This window comes from Neofelis nebulosa, chromosome X (genome assembly GCF_028018385.1).
Source record: "Neofelis nebulosa isolate mNeoNeb1 chromosome X, mNeoNeb1.pri, whole genome shotgun sequence".
In the NCBI taxonomy this organism is placed as follows: domain Eukaryota; kingdom Metazoa; phylum Chordata; class Mammalia; order Carnivora; family Felidae; genus Neofelis; species Neofelis nebulosa.
Genome location: NC_080800.1, coordinates 4,390,817 through 4,409,234, shown reverse-complemented (window position 1 = coordinate 4,409,234; position 18,418 = coordinate 4,390,817). Strand labels below are relative to the sequence as shown.

Sequence of the window (18,418 nt, the reverse complement as noted above, 5' to 3'; positions counted from 1 at the left end):
GTGCCTGTTTGTGCTTTATACATAAAAACACTACGGCTTTTTTTACCCCTAAGATTCAATCTTGATCCTTTAGGGGTTCTTTCGTCTCCATTGATGGTACATGCCGTACCAAGAAATAGCACCATGGAATGAGCGGAGAGGAAATTTTGATAGACAAATAGGAGTGTATTCCCATATCACACTAGCTGAAGCCTCTTATATATTCTTGAGTGACACAATCCACACATGTCTCTATATCAACATCTGCATATAGTTATTTTTACATATACACGTGCCTTGTATGTGCTGACACTGTTTAGGTATGTATTTACATTATTATACTTGCACACATACCTAATTCTAGTTAGCAAGTACGGTTTGCATTATTCTTTTTTAATTTTTTAAAAGTTTATTTTTTTATTTTGAGAGAGAGAGAGAGAGAGAGAGCAAGTGTGGGGGAGGGGGAGAAGGGAGAGAGAGAATCCAAGCAGGCTCTACGCTGTCAGTATGAAGCCTGATGTGGGGCCCGATCCCGTGACCCTGGGATCCTGATCTGAGCCGAAATCCAGAGTCGGATGCTCAACCACCCAGGTGCCTGAGTTTACATTATTCTTAACATATCCTTTTTAGTGATTTTTTAGATAATTCAGAGGAACAAAAAGAGCGTATAGTCCTCCAAATACTATTTTATATCAATGGTTAGTAAGTGGACAAATCTTGTAGTTCATAGTGAACAAAACTGGATAGGCAACATGTGAAAAAAAAGCCTCATTAAAATCTGTTTTCCTATCCTAGTTATAGAGGCAAGCGTTTTTGTAGAAACTTTGGATATAGTAGAAAAGTATACATGAGAAACAAACAAAATCAACCTTGAACCTAGCACTCTGGAAACATCATTGTCAATGTCTGAGTATCTGTGTATACACACACGTTCTGGTTATGATAAGAAACACACGCAGAGCTAAGTGTTAGAAAAGGGGGCAAGGGGGCGCCTGGGTGGCGCAGTTGGTTAAGCGTCCGACTTCAGCCAGGTCACGATCTCACGGTCCGTGAGTTCGAGCCCCGCGTCAGGCTCTGGGCTGATGGCTCGGAACCTGGAGCCTGTTTCCGATTCTGTGCCTCCCTCTCTCTCTGCCCCTCCCCCGTTCATGCTTTGTCTCTCTCTGTCCCAAAAATAAATAAAAAACGTTGAAAAAAAATTAAAAGAAAAAGAAAAGGGGGCAAGGTCCTCAAGATGGTAAGACACACTGACTGTGTAATCTAGAATCTAGTCGTGTTCAAAAAGAGATCTGGCCTTTGCCCCTTACCTTCTGGAGGTGACCTCTAAGCCCTTGGAATGTCCTGTGTGAGAGGTGTCTTTGCCTGGGGCCTTGGGGTCACTGGATTGTGTAACATTGTGATTTAGGGTGGGGCTTCTGGCCATGCCAGAAAACCTCACAAAGTGACAGAGGGTGGAGGCTTTGGGTCATGCGATATCAGCTTGTCTTCCTGAGTGTGTTGGGACTGAGATCGGCCGCATGGTCAGTCCTTCTTACATGATGGAGCCCCCATAAGAACTCTGGACACCCAAGTCTCAAGGGGGTGTTCCTTGGCAGTATTCCGTGTATATTGTCACCCATCAGTGCTGGATTGTAACACTGTCCATGTCTCCACAGGGACAGAGTACCTAGAAGCTCTGCATTTGTAATTTTCTCACATGCATCTCCACATGCCTTTTCCCTTTGCCAGTTTCCGTGTGTACCCTTTAGCTGTAGTAAACCGTAACTGTGAGCAAAACAGCTTTCTCTGATACCTGGGAATCCTTCTATGGAATTACTGAACCTGACAATGGTCTAGGGAAGCTCCCCAGAGCTTGCAAAATTGCATCAGAAGTGATGACAGTCTTGAGGACTGCTCTCTGTACTTTGGTGGTTGGGTACCTTTGGCATGGGCATGTAGCTAAACACAAGGGGAGACCACAGGAGTGGGTTAATGCAAAGAGGGGGGATGTAGTGAGACGGACATAATGTACGGCTCCAGCTAAGAGGCCAAAGACCTTCCCTGGGGGTTTCCTAGCGCAGGCACTGTTAATCAGGGCTGGAACTTTTATACTCTCCATGGCATGGTGCAAGGACGGGCTAACCCTGTTTAACAAGCTGGGTGCAAGGGAATGAAGACCATCTCTAGTGCTAGAAGCAGCACACTCAACATGAGGGGGAAGGCGTTGTGGGTGTGATGGTCATGAGGAGGAGCTTCCAGGAGGAGAAGAGCTTCAGCTGGGCCTGGACGATGAGCGATTTTGGGAAGGTCACTTGGAGAAAGGGGGCAGCAGGAGTGAATGCTGAAGGCAGTGATATTTAGGGAATGCTTATGGTGCAGGGCGCAGACCTCTCTTTTCGGGAGGGTGAATGGGAGTGGGCCCATGCAGGAGAGTGACAGTCATATTTGAGAAATTTGTGGGTGATCTTGAACCTCTGGGTAGGGAATCCAGGTTCTCTCCTGTTTTATTACTTACTGTCCTTAACTATGGCCTTGGGAAAATTAGTTTCTTCATTTGAAAAAAACGGTCTGTTAATATTTAATTTAGAGAGCTCTTGTGAAATGTAAGTAGGAAATGTATATAAAATATTTATGACTTTCCTTCGCACCTTGGAGATGCTCACAATACGGGTTTCCTTTTATCCCAACCAAGAATAGCCTCCAGGTTGAAGCAGGAGAGTTCTATGAGAAATATGGTATTTAAGAATTTTTTTCTGGAGGAAGGCAACAGAGATGAAATTGAATTAGAAATAATTGAACATGGAGAAAAGGAACTCAATAAAAATAAGAAATAAATATAACTTCAGGTATTTTGAAAATTGATACATTAAAAAAAATCCCATGGTCACACAACTCAAGAAATGATTAACAGTGGAGAAACTCAACAGATACTATCTTTAATAGATGACCATGGTTAACATCTTCAGTGTTGAGTCATATGGAAATCATGGACCCCTGATAGGATGTGATGGGAAGGACACCTTCCCTCTGAGGACTTCTTCCCCAAAACCCCTATCTCTGCAGTTTAATCATTAGAAGGCATCAGACAAACCCAGATTGAGAGACAATCTAGAAAATATCTGTGAAGGTTACAAAAAGCAAGGGAATTCTCAGAAATTGTCATGGTGCAGAGGAAACTAGGAGGTATAATAAGTAAATACAATGTAGTATCCTGGATGGGATCCTGAAACAGAAATATGTCACAATTGGAAACACTGGGAACATCCTCGTAAAGTCTGTAAATACAGTTAATAGTAATGTTCCAAAGTTGGTTGCATAGTTTAGACAAGCAGGCCATGGTCATGTAAGATGTGAATATTAGGGGAAACTGGGTAAATGTTGTAAGGGAAATCTCCATGCTATCTTTATAACTTTTCTGTAAAATTAAAATTATTCCAAAATTAAAAAAAAGTTTACTAAAAAATACTAAACAAGACAAAATTAAGAAAAATTATTCCTGATTTAGTACTGGCTGTACAAAGAAATTTACTGCCAAATAAACTACTCTAATCTGGGGTTCCAGGATCTGAGGACAGGAGAAAATGAACATGCCAGCTCAAGAACAAAGAAAGAGAATTTGTCCTTCCTCTGCCTTTCTGTTCTATTCAAGTCCCCAGTGGGTTGGATGAGGCCCTCCCGCGTTTGGTGAAGGTAGATTTCTTTACTCAGGCTACTGATTCAAATGTTAATCTCTTACAGAAACACCCTCACAGACACACCAAAAGTAATGTTTTACCAGCTATCTGGACATCCCTCAGACTGGTCAAGTTGACACATAGAATTAAACATCATATGAGCATCTAAGAGAAGCAATACATGGTTTCTAAGTAGCCACTTAAAGGAGATCAGCACCCTTTGGTTTTGTGGAGCATGGAGTTTGATAGCACATATAGGTTTAATGCCATATGGCCTTCCTTCATTGAGGAAGATGAAGGTCATCAAAGGAGGAGAGAGATATATGGAGGGAGAATAGGAGATGGGAATCTTTAAAAGGCATGCAAGGTCACAAAGATCTGGAAGATTATAAGCTGTGAAATGTATGAAGTCTATCCCTGTTCATCTCACTTATGAAATCTTCGATGAAATCTGCAAAACAGATTCATAAAAACTCTGTGTGGCTGGATTTCCCGTGGACATTGGTGAATGAGACAAATTCTGCATGCCATTTGTGTTGGATGACTCAAATAAGGGGCTCCGTTCTAGGTTGTTGATACAGTGCAGTGATCTAGAATGAATGGTCCTTGGTTTTACATTCCTGTTCCATCGTGGTGTCGTAGGTTGACTTAACATGTCACAGTTTTTTACTTCCATGCAATGAAGAGGGTTGGCGTAGGAAACACCAATAGTACCTGCCTCTGTCACTACCACAAAGTTGTCTAGAGTGTCTGTGTTCTTAAATCGTGTTTTTGTCTTGCCTGCTAGCAGGGCATGATGCCATCTAGTTGGTTCAATTTCCATGGAAGTATACGGTATGCTCCGGTAACAGACCTACTAGATTCCAACACCCTGCAAGATCTCTTTCTTTACTGTTTGATCCATTTCAGGGACATTTCATTCTGTTGTAATTATCCAGTCTACACCCTTGGATAAAAAATGCGTATACCCAGAAACATTGCAAAAGTTGGCCATAATGGCATGCAAATTACGGAAAATTCTCATACGCAAGAAAATGTTATTGTTTCCTCTAGTGCTGTCAAAAACCTTTGCATTCAAGCACAGTTCGGGCAGCCTTGGTTCACCTGGGAGCTTGTAGAAAATGTAGTATCTCAGGTCCCTTCCCACCAAGACCTATGGAATCAGAATCTATAATTTTAACAAGACCCCTAGTGGATTTGTGTGCACATTAATGTTTCAGAAGCTCTGCTCCAAAATATACCATGTGAAATCTCAGCTGACCCCGCCAGTGAAGGGAGAAGAGAGCAAAGGAGACCATAGTTGGTACTTGAGAGTCTGACCCTGGGGTTGAAAAAGCAGATTTCCTAACTCCTGCCCTCTTTGTTTTCTGAAAGCCTCAGAGGAGTTTCACCCTAAGACCAAGATGTCAGTTTAACATAAGAACCCTTATTCAAACACTGATTGAGAAAGGCAATCCTTTCCTCCCCTTTTCTAAAGCTTGCAAATAGCTGTCAGAACCAAAGGATCATTTTTTTTAGGTGATTTCTCTCCTGAATACAAAAATAGTCCTTTTGTGTGCTAGGAGAAAGGACTTTGCTCTCTCTGGGACCTCTTCGTTTGTTTTATTTACAGTCTCCAATCATGGTGGTATGGAGGGCAAGGAATCATGTGTGATATTCAGTTTTCCTCCTTTTCCTTTTAAAAGACTGGATGTGAAAGCTTATATTGCTGGGAAGCCCAGAAGAGGATACTGTGGGAAGAGGCTCATTCTGTGTAAAGGACGAATAGAATTGCCCACATCTCAGCATTTCTCTGTAACTTCAACCATGTTCAAATTAAGAACAGTAGGGTCCACAATATTCACCATGGTTACATTCAATTAAAATGACCTAATATTTTTAAAAGCCCATTTTATGTAGTTACTACTTGGATTGATAGCTTCAGTGATAAAATGTGATGACAATCCATGTATGTGTCAGTCCCCATCTGTAGCCACTCCACCCTTAAATGTGCCATCTGTGTTTGCTGACTTTAGACCAAGACTCTACATGCAATTCTTAATGTCCCTCCTATTTGTCAGAGTATCAAATTAGCACATGTTCATTCTAAAGCTACAAAGTATCTATAAGCATAAGGAATGCAATGAAGATCGACAACTACCCTACCCCAGGAATGACCAATGTTTACATTTTATAGTATAGCCTTCCATATTCCCTTCATTATAGCAAGACCTGGAGAATGTTCTTCCACAACATGGGATCCTTAAATAAAACCACTTTGTGAATTAAAAACATTTTATATATTATTCTCGTCTTTCTGTACAAATTCCTAATATTCTTTGGTATCATTGTTACTGGCCAGACATGACTTTATTTGTGAGAATCACACACTTTGTCCCATCTGTCTGACGTCATTGGGTACTTACATTGTTGCCAATGAATCTTCATAGATTTTAATTTTATTTTTAATTTGCATCTTTGTTAATGGACTTTTCTCTAGCATTCTTGTGTTCTTTGGACCATTCAGATTTCCTTCTTCCATCTGGTTTTCCTCACTTTTTAAAATCAATGTTTCCTAGTTGTTCTAGTTCAAAAACAGGTAAAAATACAAACACATTCCATTTTAAAGACTATAAAGAAAAATGCTAAAATATTTGTTTGTAAAGACCAAGAAAAAAAAAAAAAAGGAAAAAATACAGAAGTACAGATGTAAATTGGAAGTCCCAATCTCCTCATTCCCAGCTTTCTTGCAGGTTCTTCCTCCAAATTTCTCCCTTGTGGGGGTAATGACTCCATTGCGTCTATGTTCTACCAGACCCTTTAGTAAGCACATACAATATAGTGTCAGCACACATAGAGTATTTTTAAAATAATGTGAAATCATCCCAAATATTCTATTGTGTGTACATCTTAGATATACTTTTTTTCCATGCACTCCGATTGGGTTACAGTATGGTAATCACACTTCGATGCCTTTGGACAATGAAGCCCTTGCACACATATCCTTATACACCTGTGTGCATCTCAGTCTTGGATGCATCCAAACAGCTCTTGGGAAGTGCCAGGAGTCCCCCCATGATCCATCACTTGAGTGCACAGAGAAGGGTGGCCAGCTGAATACAGGCAAAGATGTGTGGACCTGGGCCATATTCTTGCTTTGAAGAGCAGAAGCCCCCATTCTGACCATCTGCTTTCCTGCTTCAACAGAGCGTGTCTGACGTTTGCGTGGGCACGATGAGCATCATTTCCTCTCAATCCTAGAGGTAGTGACAATTCCACGGATGGACGCCAATTTCCCCAGACTCTTCAGATCACCTAATGTTACATGCTCGGGATGGAGAGAAGGTGGCACCAGCAGAATGGGGTGATAGTCAATGGTGGTAAGAAACAATGGAGACGGGTTTCAGAAGAGTCACAAAAGCATCACCGTGAGAGGATCACATCAGTTACAGAACCAAAATCCAGAATTCTCTGAGTGGCTGCTTTTTGCCCCAGATGTGGTAGGTTCCGTGTCTCTGTTGGATCAAGGTAATCAATGGAGAGAAGTAAAACTTTCTGGATAGTACTTGTAGCTTTGGACTTTTTTCTTTCTTCTTCTTTTTTCTCAGCTCTGTTCTTTCTGAATTGCGCAGCCATGGCCTTAGGTCATAAAACCTTGAATGGCAGAGAATGGATGTGTTTAACTATTTTATTGAGGGAGAATAAAATATTCATGTTTGCCTCAAGTGTCAGTGTGTTTGATGCTTTGTGAAGTGTTGAAAATGTGGTACCATTTAAGAGAGCTTAAGACTCATACTGAAAGGCAGTTTATCTTTACTGGTGAAATGCCAACATCCTACATTTGAGTTTTAGATCTTGTGAGTGGAGATAACAGGTACCCATTGAATATTTCTGGCACTAATAAAAACATGGTTTTTCAGAATGTCAAGGTTTTATTCCCCACCCATCTCTCTGAATGCCTAGTACTTAGGGGAAGTGTTGCCTACTTTCTCAGCTCCTTACACTGGATAAAGTCTTTGTGTGAAATTTCCTTTTAATCCCAAGTCTGTAAACCACAACAACGAAAACCCAAATAACAAAAATCTGGGATAATGAATGAAACGATTTTGCCTAAGGCTGAAATACATCTTTGAGTCACAGTCCCCTGGGTAGAAAGACTTTCTGCTGAGATGAAAGAAACTTTTAAAGTATTTTATATATTAAAGTAATTGCTGAAATGGTAATTGGCAAAGGAAGAAATGTTCTGTTATTCTATTTAATATTTTAGAAGTGCTGGTGATTAAGACTCTGGAGCTGTGTAGGTGGTAGCACAGTTGGGAAACATATATGAAAGTCTTGAAATGTACGTGCAGCAAAAAGCCCAGCATAGCACCCAGCCTATGTTTCGAGTTCAAGAATTCAAAAGATAGCACATAATGGTCATGATAGTAAGGTTCCGTGTAGGGGCTTTGCAGTACAGAGAGATAATTGTGAGCGTGTAACTACTAAAGGGTGTTGATGAGATGTTTGTTTATGTGTGTGACAATCAAGCCTTGAACAACACACAGTTGAAAATCCACATAAACTTTGGACTCCCCCAAAACTACTAGCCTACTCTTGACCAGAAGCCTTAGCAACTGCATACACAGTCAACTAACACATATTTTCTATATGTATTACACACTATATTCCTAGAAACAAGTAAGGTAGAGGAAAGAAAAATGTGATTAAGAAAATCATTAGGAAGAGAAAAGGGATTTTCAAAACCAAGGGTTTTGAAGAAATTGCACACGAATGGATCAGTGCTGTTCCAACACGTGTTGTTCATGGGTCAGCTGTAGTCTTCTTCGGCTGCTGGAATGCCGTGTTACAAACTGGTGGCTTACAATGACAGATTTATTCTCTGATAGGTCAGGAAGCCAAAAATCCAAAAGCCCAAGGTGTCAGCAGGGGTGTGCACCCTCTGGAGGCCGTAACAACTATGCCTTCCTTGCCCCTTCCAGCTTCCAGTGCTGCCGTCCCCGGCTCTCTGGTCCATGACAGCATCCCTCCCTTCTCTGCCTCCCTCTCTACATGGCCCTCTTCCCTGTGCATCTCTCTGTGCCCTCTCTTCTTAAAAGGATTTGGGGCCCCCCCTAAATTCAGAACTGTTTCATCTCCAGATCCCTAATTACATCTGCAAAGACCTTTCTTCCAAATAAGGTCACATTCTGAGATTCTGGGTGGACCTCAGTTTCTTAGGGAGCACCGTGCATCCTTAGGATAGCCGGGGGGGATCAGAGTATGCCATCCCGAAATATGCCACTTTGACAGAAGGATTATTTTGAACTGAAGGCAATTAAGAAGCACCAAATGCAGAAAGAGCTCTGTGTCCCCCCACTGTCTGCCCAAAAGCAGGACGTACATTTACCTTCGTAAAGGTATTTCACTTCCCCTGCTCTTGTACCAGGAGGAGAACCACCTTGATCGTTGGAGACAGAAGATCGACAAACAAACCTTACTAAAATAATCCTTCTCTTCCATTCGTTTCTCTCCATGTTATTTACTTTCCCACAATTTACTACCCTAGGACCCTAGACACTTTTGCCTTTTCATGTTTTCTTTTTAAAGTGTATTTATTTATTTTGAGAGAGACAAAGACAGTATAAGTGGGGAAAGGGCAGAGAAAGAGTGAGGGAGAGAATCTGAAGCAGGCTCTGTGCTTGAGCCTGACGTGGGGCTTGGACTCACGAAACCATGAGTTCATGACCTGAGCTGAAACCAAAAGTCGGACACCTAACTGACTGAGCCACCCAGGTGCCCCTCCCTTTGCCTTTTCTTGTCACTTACCTACAATGTATTGCCCTTTGTTAAAATGGCATATAAGCTCCTTAGTCTGCCAGTGTCTTCTTTTCTATGAAGGACTCTATATGCACAAATAAACCCTCTTTACTATTAATCTATCTTTTAGCAGTGTAGTTTGCGGGCCTCATTACTATAACCTAAGAGGGTAGAGGAAATTTTTTTCCTCCCCTACATATCCAAGGACGCTAAACTTTCTCCTCAATTTCTCCCCACAAAATGCAAGCACAGAACACAGTATCTGGAATGTGAGTATTCTTTATTGCCATTCACCCCAGACCCCAACAGGGAGCCCTAGCAGACCACACCAGTCATGAATGCCATTCTTAGAGCATAGCCTAGAGGAGATCTTGAGTAGGGACGAAAGCAACTTGCACAGCTTTCCTTCCCTTCAATCCCATACTTAAACTTGGGTAGCTGCCCCTAATGGAAAAGAAAGACCTTCTTCCATGGAAAGGCGAATTGGCCCCAGAGCCTAGGAGAGTCCAGCCAAGAGCTTCTTCGCTGGGGCCTAGTACAGACCGCTTGGGGGCAATGGGCATAGGTGACAGGGACAAACTGGCTTTCTTCAGGAGGGCAGCCAAGTGAGAAAAAGAATCGAAAAGAGTGGGACCTCTTGTCCCCCCACTTTGTGGAAGGAGAAATTGAGGCAGGGATGCTTTCTCTGAAAGAACCCTCCCAACAACCCAAGAGGAAACTGTTCCCTGTCATAGGAGGCTGAATGCCAGACACTGGAGGAAAACAAAATTAAAAAAGGGATTGATCATTTCCAATAGAGTTCTTCAAGTCTGCTCACTTAGGACTAGCAGACCATTTCCCTCCACCCTCTCTACCCGTAAAATAATCTCTGTTGGGCCTTAGATTATATACAAGAGAGATTGCAAGTTTAAAGTTTTAGGAAACTAGGGCTCGTGGTTGTCCCCACCTCTTGGCTGATAAATAATTTCTTCTTTCTTTCCTGTAATTCAGTTATGGTAAATATGGCACTTTGGCCTGACCTAGCTGATTCTCATCAACACCTATAATTTTCATAATAACTCTGTCCTTGTAATGTGAAAACAGCCATGAACAATATCTAAGCCAGTGGATGTGGATGTGCCAATAAAACTTTATTTATAAAACCAGGCTGAGGGCTGGATTTGGCTCATGGGCTGTAATGTGCCAACCCTTGCTATAAACCATGAATCAAACTGAGCCCTGAAAAAAAAAAAAAAAACAAAAGCTTAAAAGACCCTTTATTTTAGAGGAAAGGAGAGGCTCAAGCTTCCAGCTCAGTTTTGTCACACTATCCCAGAATGGCTTTTATCCCTTGATTTCAGTGAACACAGCAGAAGGAAGAACTAATCCAATATCAACAATACCAAATATAGAAAAAATGGTATGCAAATCTTTGTGTTTTTTAAAGATCTTTATGCAACTCCTACATAGCTGCCTATAATTCTTGAGTTCTTTTCATGGAATAGCGTCTCTCAGTTGTAACAATAAATAGGTCGTCAGGTGTCAGGAAATTCATACCAAAATACGGATTTTAAATTCAAAATATAAAGTTATTTTCTCCAATGCTGTGGCTTCTGGGACACCTCTAAGGAAACCTAACACAGTAACACATTTTCCCCCATACTTTGGCAAGACTGTCAATAAGGATAAAAGTCTATCTCGTCTTGAGCAACAGGAGGAACCTAGACTCCTCTCATCCTAAGACACAACTAGATAACCATCAAATCATCCCAAATACCCCAGAAATTGACTTGAGGACGGAGCAAAGAAACTCCACAACTAAAGAAAGAAAAGAGACAACACTGAAGAAGCCACGAGTCTTGGGGAAGAAGTCTTCTTTGCAACTTCTCGGCACTGCGAAATTTCATGAGGAGGAAAAGCTACAAAATGATTTGCAGGTACACCTGTGATAAATCATGTCCAATCCAGATAGAATAAAGAATAAACAAAAATTAGGCACATTTGGTTCTCACTACCGAACTTCAAAAGGACAGAGTTATAATCACACTTTAAGAAGACAATTTGTTTTTTTAATAGATGTGAGTCTCTGGAGGCTAAAAAAAAAAAAAAAGTTTCTCAACATAATTGCTCTATCTTGCTATTTTTCGTTTCCAACTGCCGAAGGATTTTTAAAACTTTGCCCAACTTATGACTCCCAGGTGCAAAGTTCATTCTACAAAACAGTTACTGAAAACTGTTCTCTTAAATTACATTTTGCTATGCACCGGTTAGTGATATGAAATATCCATATTCTGTATGTCAGATATCTGGACATAAAGAAACAAGTAGAAGTTTTCTTAAAGCTCGATAGCATAATAAACTAGAGATGGATTTAAAAAAAAAAAGAATCTGTCTCATTTTGGGGGACAAGAAATTGGATTCCCTCCATTTTCTTCAATGTAAAAGATTTCACCAGATCTCTTAAAATGAGGGATGATACCTAGAGATAAAAAGTCACGGTTCGCATAAATCAAAAGAACCAAAGAGCTGAGAACAAGTTTGCAAAAAGATAATTTTAAGCATACATTATAATTGGTCTGCCACAGTACTTATCCATTATCTGCCTTTTTTTTTTTTTTTTTTTTTAGTTATTACCAATTTTCTGGGACATAATGGACAATTGTGCTTAGGAATTTGAAAGTAAAATGTGACATTTGTAAAAAGGTTTCCTGTTCACCTTTGTACTTCTTAGGTTTGGCAGAATTGGTATTGCAAAAAAAAAAAAAAAAGGAAAGAAAAAGAGAAAAAAAGTTTCTCTGTGAAGGTGGTTCTTAAATTGACATAATTCATGTGAACCTTGACCTGAAACGGGTAGCTTGCTCCATTTGTGTGAGATTTGATCTGTGCTTTAATCCTTCCCTGGGAACAAATGCTTAACTCTGCAAGGATGAAAGAATGGGGGTTACCAAGGACAACGGAGGAGATATGCATGTTCTGGAAGGTGACAGAAAAGAGAAAAATCTGTGCGTGTCAACCTGCACCATTAGGAACTGCAGAGACTTGTGCCTCCCATGTGGAATCACGGAAGAAAGTCCTGGTGGCAAGGGCCATCTATCACCCGTCAGCCACTGCATTGTGAGGCATGAGGGTGCCCAGGTAAGCATGCCTGCACCTGTCCACTTTGAAGTCCCCAGCCTGCCTGGAAGGCTCTGTTCTGGGACTATAAGCCAAAGAATGAAGGGAGGCATGGTTTGGGAAGTTTGCTTTAAGAAGTTCTTATAAATGGCATGGCCACACACACACACACACACACACACACACACACTTTTTTTTTTTATAAACATTTAATTAAAGGAGAAGCTTCTTGCGTAAGGTGTTAACAGACATGTGACAAGTTAATTTTTACTCATTTAAAAGCTTCTGGGAGTGAACCTTCATAAGAGTTAAATATCTTGGAGCTAGCATTTTATTATTTTTTAACTTTATTTATTTTCAGAGAGAGAGAGAGAGAGCGCGCGCACAATCACTCAGGGTTCCAACTCATGAACCGTGAGATCATGACCTGATCCTAGATCAAGAGTCAGCTGCTTAACCCACTGAGCCACCCAGGTGTCCCTTGGACAAGCTTGCATTTTAAACACTCAAGCTGGTTTTTGTTTTTTTGTTTTTTTATAAAGCAAGAGTGATTTTGTAGCATACTCGCCATAGCAGAGGCACCAGGAAGGGTAGGAAAGAACTGTAGAGGCAAATGATTTCTCTTGTTTATCTTGGGGTGAGTCTTCGGGGTGCAGGCTGGGTCCTGTCCACTGCGCCAGAGGTCCGTGGAATCCTGCATCTCCTGCAGACCTTCTTCCCATCGCAAGGTCTCCGCACAAAAGAACTGCCTCTCTTAAATGTTCTGATTTACGCTGACTTGCTCAGTAGCAATTAGGAACAGAAACAGAAATAGCAAAAGCCGTTACTTTATCGGCCGCATACACTTCCATCCTGTGGTGCATAACAAATCTACCTAATTATTCCCTTTGCGTTAGACATCTTTGCTTTTAAATAGAACACGATCTCAAATGTTCACGTCCTTAGTTTTTCTGTCTCCTCCTTTCAGGAGCAAGCCTCTCAAGATAGTGGCCTGTACTTGCTGTCTCCGTGTGCTAATCCCTATTCCTTCCCAGGCCAGTATCAGCCTGGCTTCTGGCCCTTTCATCCCCGCCCCCCAAACAGTGGTCACAAGGACTCCAGAGATTCCATAGCATCGATTGCAACAGATCTGGGTTAGTTTTTTTTTTTTTTTTAAGGCTTTGTTCTTATGGGACTTCTCACCAACATGGCCCCTTGGCCACTTCCCCATGGGAGATCACTGTACTGTCTTCTCTTGTTCTTCCTTACTGACAGGTCCCTCCCTGTAACTTTTTCCAGTTTCATTCTCCTCTGCCACATGTGTCTGTTGGAGATGAGCAGGTCTTTGTCCTGCACTCTCTCTTGCTGTATCTGTGCTAGTGTCTCCCCAAGCTACTCTGCTCAATCCCACAGTATCATGGAGAAACACCTGTCGATGATTTACAGGAGAGAGTAATAAGAGGGAACACGTACAAAGTGTTCACACCAGAACCTCACCATACCTACTCCTCGTAATGTCCCTATGAGGTAGGTCTTACTATTCTTACTCCCTTCCAACACATGAGGAAACAGAGGCATATGGAGATTCAGGAACTTGCCCAAGGTCAACATCCAGGATGCAGCAGAGACAGGATTTAATCCAATCTCTTTGTGTTCTTAGACGTTACACTCGTGACACTATCTCCTGAGCTCAGGATCTGTTTATCCAACTGCCCCTTTGTTGATTTTCCGGTGTGTTTTGAAGCTCAACACGTCTGAAACAAAACAAACGAAGTTGGAAACTTGGTTCTTGTTAAGAACCTCTCTGTGTCTTTGGGCAGGACCACCGTCCTTCAGAAACCCCAGAGTCACTATGGTCAGTCTACAGGCATTAGAATCAGCAGGCAATGACCCCCAACCCTGGCAGAAGGCTCTGGACCAATCCACTGGTTTTGACTTTATGCAAGAGCACCACAGGGCATCTGGGGAGCTACCATTGAGTTTAGAACGTGACTCCCATCCTCAGGGCACAAGATGGCGCTGGAGCTGAGCATCGCACTGAGGTTCCGGGAGAAGAAAGAGAAAAGCAAGGTCAAGCAAGGTCTCCAGCTGAGACCTTGCCCTAAAGGAAAGTTCCAGAGAACAGCCCCCAGTCTCCTGGTCTCCATTTCTCCTGGTGAAGTGAACCCACCCTCCTTGTCTTTGTCTCATTTAGAGTCACAGCTGTTCTGTGGTCATCTGTGCCCTGTGGCAGATCTGGAAGTTTCTTGTCTTTATCCTGTGCCTTTCGTGGTGCAAATGGTGCAAATGAAGGTGAACTAACACCTTCGTTACTTCCTCTGTACACACTTTGAAAACAAAGTTCTGTTTTTAACAATGGCCTGGAATAGAACGCACTGGTCTGTAACAAGAGCATTCTGAGACCCCAGCTCCGTCATATGAGAAGATATATATTCACATCACAGAAAGGAAGGTTGGTGAAGGGCGGAGGGTGGGAACAGGCAAAGGAACACTGCGTTTTGGCAAAATACGATCGTTTTGGTACACCAGTACAAAATAGGGTTGCTAGATGAAATACAAGACAGCCATTTAAATTTGAATTTCATGTAAATATGGAACACACACTGAAAAGAATGATCTGTTGTTTATCTGATATTCAAGTTTAACCAAGTATCCCATGTTTTTATTTACTAAATATGGCACCCTTAGTACAAAGTCATTCATATGTAATATGTTGGCCTCTAGTTTCTGGTCTGTGCAATATAAGATTGATACCAGTGGGGAGGAATAAATAGTTAAGTGATGCTAATGCTTCTCTAGCATCGTGCTTTCAAACTGGGGTCCACATATCTGGAGGGCATGAAAGAGTGAGCTGGAGTTTACAAAGTTATAGCATAACTATGGTTTAGTTCTTTGCATTATCGAGTATGGGAAGTGGCAAGTAATTTATAACAGATTTCTGGGCAAGTATCAATTGTAGGGAAGTGATTTTTAACACATTTTTTTGGATGTGCCCAATTTTTTTCTGAGTTATTTATACTTTTAATTTTATATTACATCCAATATTGGGACATTCTTACGGGATGGAGTGATAAATTTACTTATGGGATGGAGTGTTAAAAATAAAATGTATGATGCTAAAGAGAACTCACATGTTGTCGTTACACATCCCAAGTGGTCCTGCCTGCTATATAGTCATTGCACCTGAATTGGAAGGCTTGAGGAGGCCTGTTCCAGTCCAGAGATATCCACATAACAAGATGAACCGAGTTGATCTGAATCAGATCACAGATCCAAGAGGATTCTAAGCACCCGGACAAACTCACGGTCCCGGGTACAAGTGTCAGCCGTCACAATGGGAACTTCATCTGAGAAGGAACGTGGACACAAACCCAACATGGTGCCAGTTACTAAAAGAGATACAATGATTTTCGTGATGTTGGCGAGGTCTTCTTCAAGTTGCCCTAGGCAAGCCAGGCCAACAGACAGACTTTCTATCTCCTCAAGATTTGGCCAAATGAGGTCATTCTGTATGAAGTACAGACATGCCATTGGGATAATTCAGAGTTCCTTTCTTGGTAGCAACCAATGGGTGATAAAATGGTTTTGTCAAAGTACAGAGAGCAGTTAAGGAAGGGCAGATATAGTATCTTGCATTTGCAATAATTGTTTGTAGATTACAAAACAGGATGGCATTAATTAAACCGAATTAGTGCTGACCTGCCTCCCTGTTCCCTTTCAAAGGCTTTGTCTTACATTCCATTTTCGTGGAATTAGAATCATTAAAAAGAAAAAGGAAAAAAAAAAAAAGGAGAACAGAACAGAGTCTTCCAAGAAAAGAGCTCATTTTTCAGACCTGCAATTTAAGTTTTGCTCTTCCCGTTTGAGTGTGCCCATAATTCTTGCTGCCTTTGTGTTTTCTATTGTGTGTTTATTCAGTTATATTTTTAGACGCTAATTCCATAGCGCACTCCTGTCTGTTCGCAGAAGGGTGAGAGGCAGACACAGGTACAGAATTTGTTTGAGGGGTTCGTCTGGCCAGGGTCTCTAAAGAGCATTTCCTCCATCGTAAAACATAACATCGTCTTGGGAAAGGGACTGGTGAGCCACAAGAAACGTACCCAGAAACCCCAAACTGGGACAGTTCAGTAGTGTGTCCCCTGCATCCTTGCTCCCTGAGACCCCAGTTGTTGGCAGACACATGGCCAGCTGAGGTGCCACAATTTGCCTGTTGCTCAAACAGGGTTAGAAGGGTAGAAAAATCCAAACAGAAGAGAGAACGAGAAAAATCCAAACAAGGAGAGAAAGATAAGGAAACAGAATCACTTGGCTACCAGCATACTTAACAACTAAGCATTTGGGTCACGTTGTTTTCATATTGAATCTATAGCACCAGCTTGGTTTCTTTTTATGGAAAAAAATGTTTTAATTGTAATCAGTGGCAGAAATTTGTCCCTTACAAGCAGAATATAAAATACAAGGTAGAAGAGGGTGTTTTGTTTGTTTATTGTTTTTGCAAGACATGTTGTATATCATGTTTCTACTTGAGCATTGTAATATTTACCATCTGGTCTCAAACACATCGCAGCTTCTCTCTCCTGGAACATTCTGGCACCTGAAGAGTGCATAACCAAACCCTAGTCACTGGGGCAAATGCTTCTAATGCCCAAATACTTACAAAGAAGAACAAATCACTAGAGCACATTTAGTGGCTAGAGTTTCTATTTGCAGTGTGTGTGTGTGTGTGTGTGTGTGTGTGTGTGTGTGTGTATACTTTTTTTTTTTTTTTTTTTTTTTTTTTTTTTTTTTTTTAGAAAAATGCAAGTAGGTCTAAAATGCCAATTATGCAGACAGTGCTCTCTGGACATTCAAGTTCTGTTCCTCATATGCCACTGCCATGATTTCTTCCAGCTCTTTCTAGTCAGCATTCACACAACAAATGGTTTTCACACAATTCCTTGGCACGGGGGCGGGGGTACGGTCGTCAGCAAAACAGGTAGAGAAATCCATGCCATCACGAGGGTCCCGTGCTAATGTAGAAGACAGGTCATAGACACGACAGATCCATAAACTATTCAGTATGTTGGGGGCGCCTGGGTGGCTCCGTCGGTTGGGTGCCTGACTTCAGTTCAGGTTATGATCTCGCGGTGTGTAGGTTCGAGCCCCACGTCAGGCTTTTGCTGGCAGCTCAGAGCCTGGAGTCTGCGTCGGATTCTTTGTCTCCTCCTGTCTGCCCCTCTCCAGCTTGCTCTTTCTCTCTCTCTCTCTCTCAAAAATAAATAAAACATTAACAAAATGAAACATACGGTATGTTGGATGGAGATGTGATTTCAAAGGAGACAAATAAACAGGGAATAGTAAGCATCAGGGCTCTGGTGAAAACGTTAGGTAGGGCGTCAGGGAGGAATTCCTGGGATGGGGAGTTTGCAGGAGCCTGAAGGAAGTGAAAGCATAAGTCACAAGGTTGCTGGGGAGAGAGCAGCTTCGGAAGCTGCAGGAGCGGATGGAATGACTCTAAGGAGATAGAGTGAGTTTGGGGGCCAGCTAAGGGGCAAGGACCTGGAAGCACTAAAGAGAATGTGTGGGCAGCATGGTACACGTCCAATAAGTCACAAAGGACCAGAGAGCAGGTGGTGTGGAGAGTCACCATGAAGCCTGTGGCTTTGACCTTGAGTAGATACGGAGCCAGATGCGGAAGGTGTTGGCTGAGATGGTGGATGAGGGGTCCTAACGTTTCAGTATGCTGATGGGGTGGGCGAGCGGGCAGTTGATGCAAAGGAGGCAGCAGGGAGACCACACAGGAGATGTGTGCATCAATCCAAGGCTGAGATAATGGTGTTAGGGCGTTGTGCGATTCTGGATACATCTTGGTATATTTCCTAGCAGACCAGATGAGGGCTGGAGGAGGAAGATGGGGACTGGAGGGTAACAGGCAGGTTTGGGTCTGAGCTACCAGA

At 42.0% G+C, this 18,418-nt stretch overlaps 1 protein-coding gene across 4 annotated transcripts in view; it reads left to right on the top strand.

Moving 5' to 3' along the window:
* Nucleotides 1-18,418, top strand: part of PUDP (pseudouridine 5'-phosphatase) — a 665,979-nt gene that overhangs the window by 183,935 nt on the left and 463,626 nt on the right. Inside the window, exon 6 of one of the 4 annotated variants that reach the window (XR_009257302.1) lies at nt 3,697-5,905. The exons of the other annotated variants lie outside the window; for them this stretch is intronic. The gene's annotated coding sequence lies outside the window, so the exon portion shown is untranslated. Of the gene's footprint in view, nt 1-3,696; nt 5,906-18,418 lie in introns of those variants that run through there. 4 annotated transcript variants of the gene reach the window in all.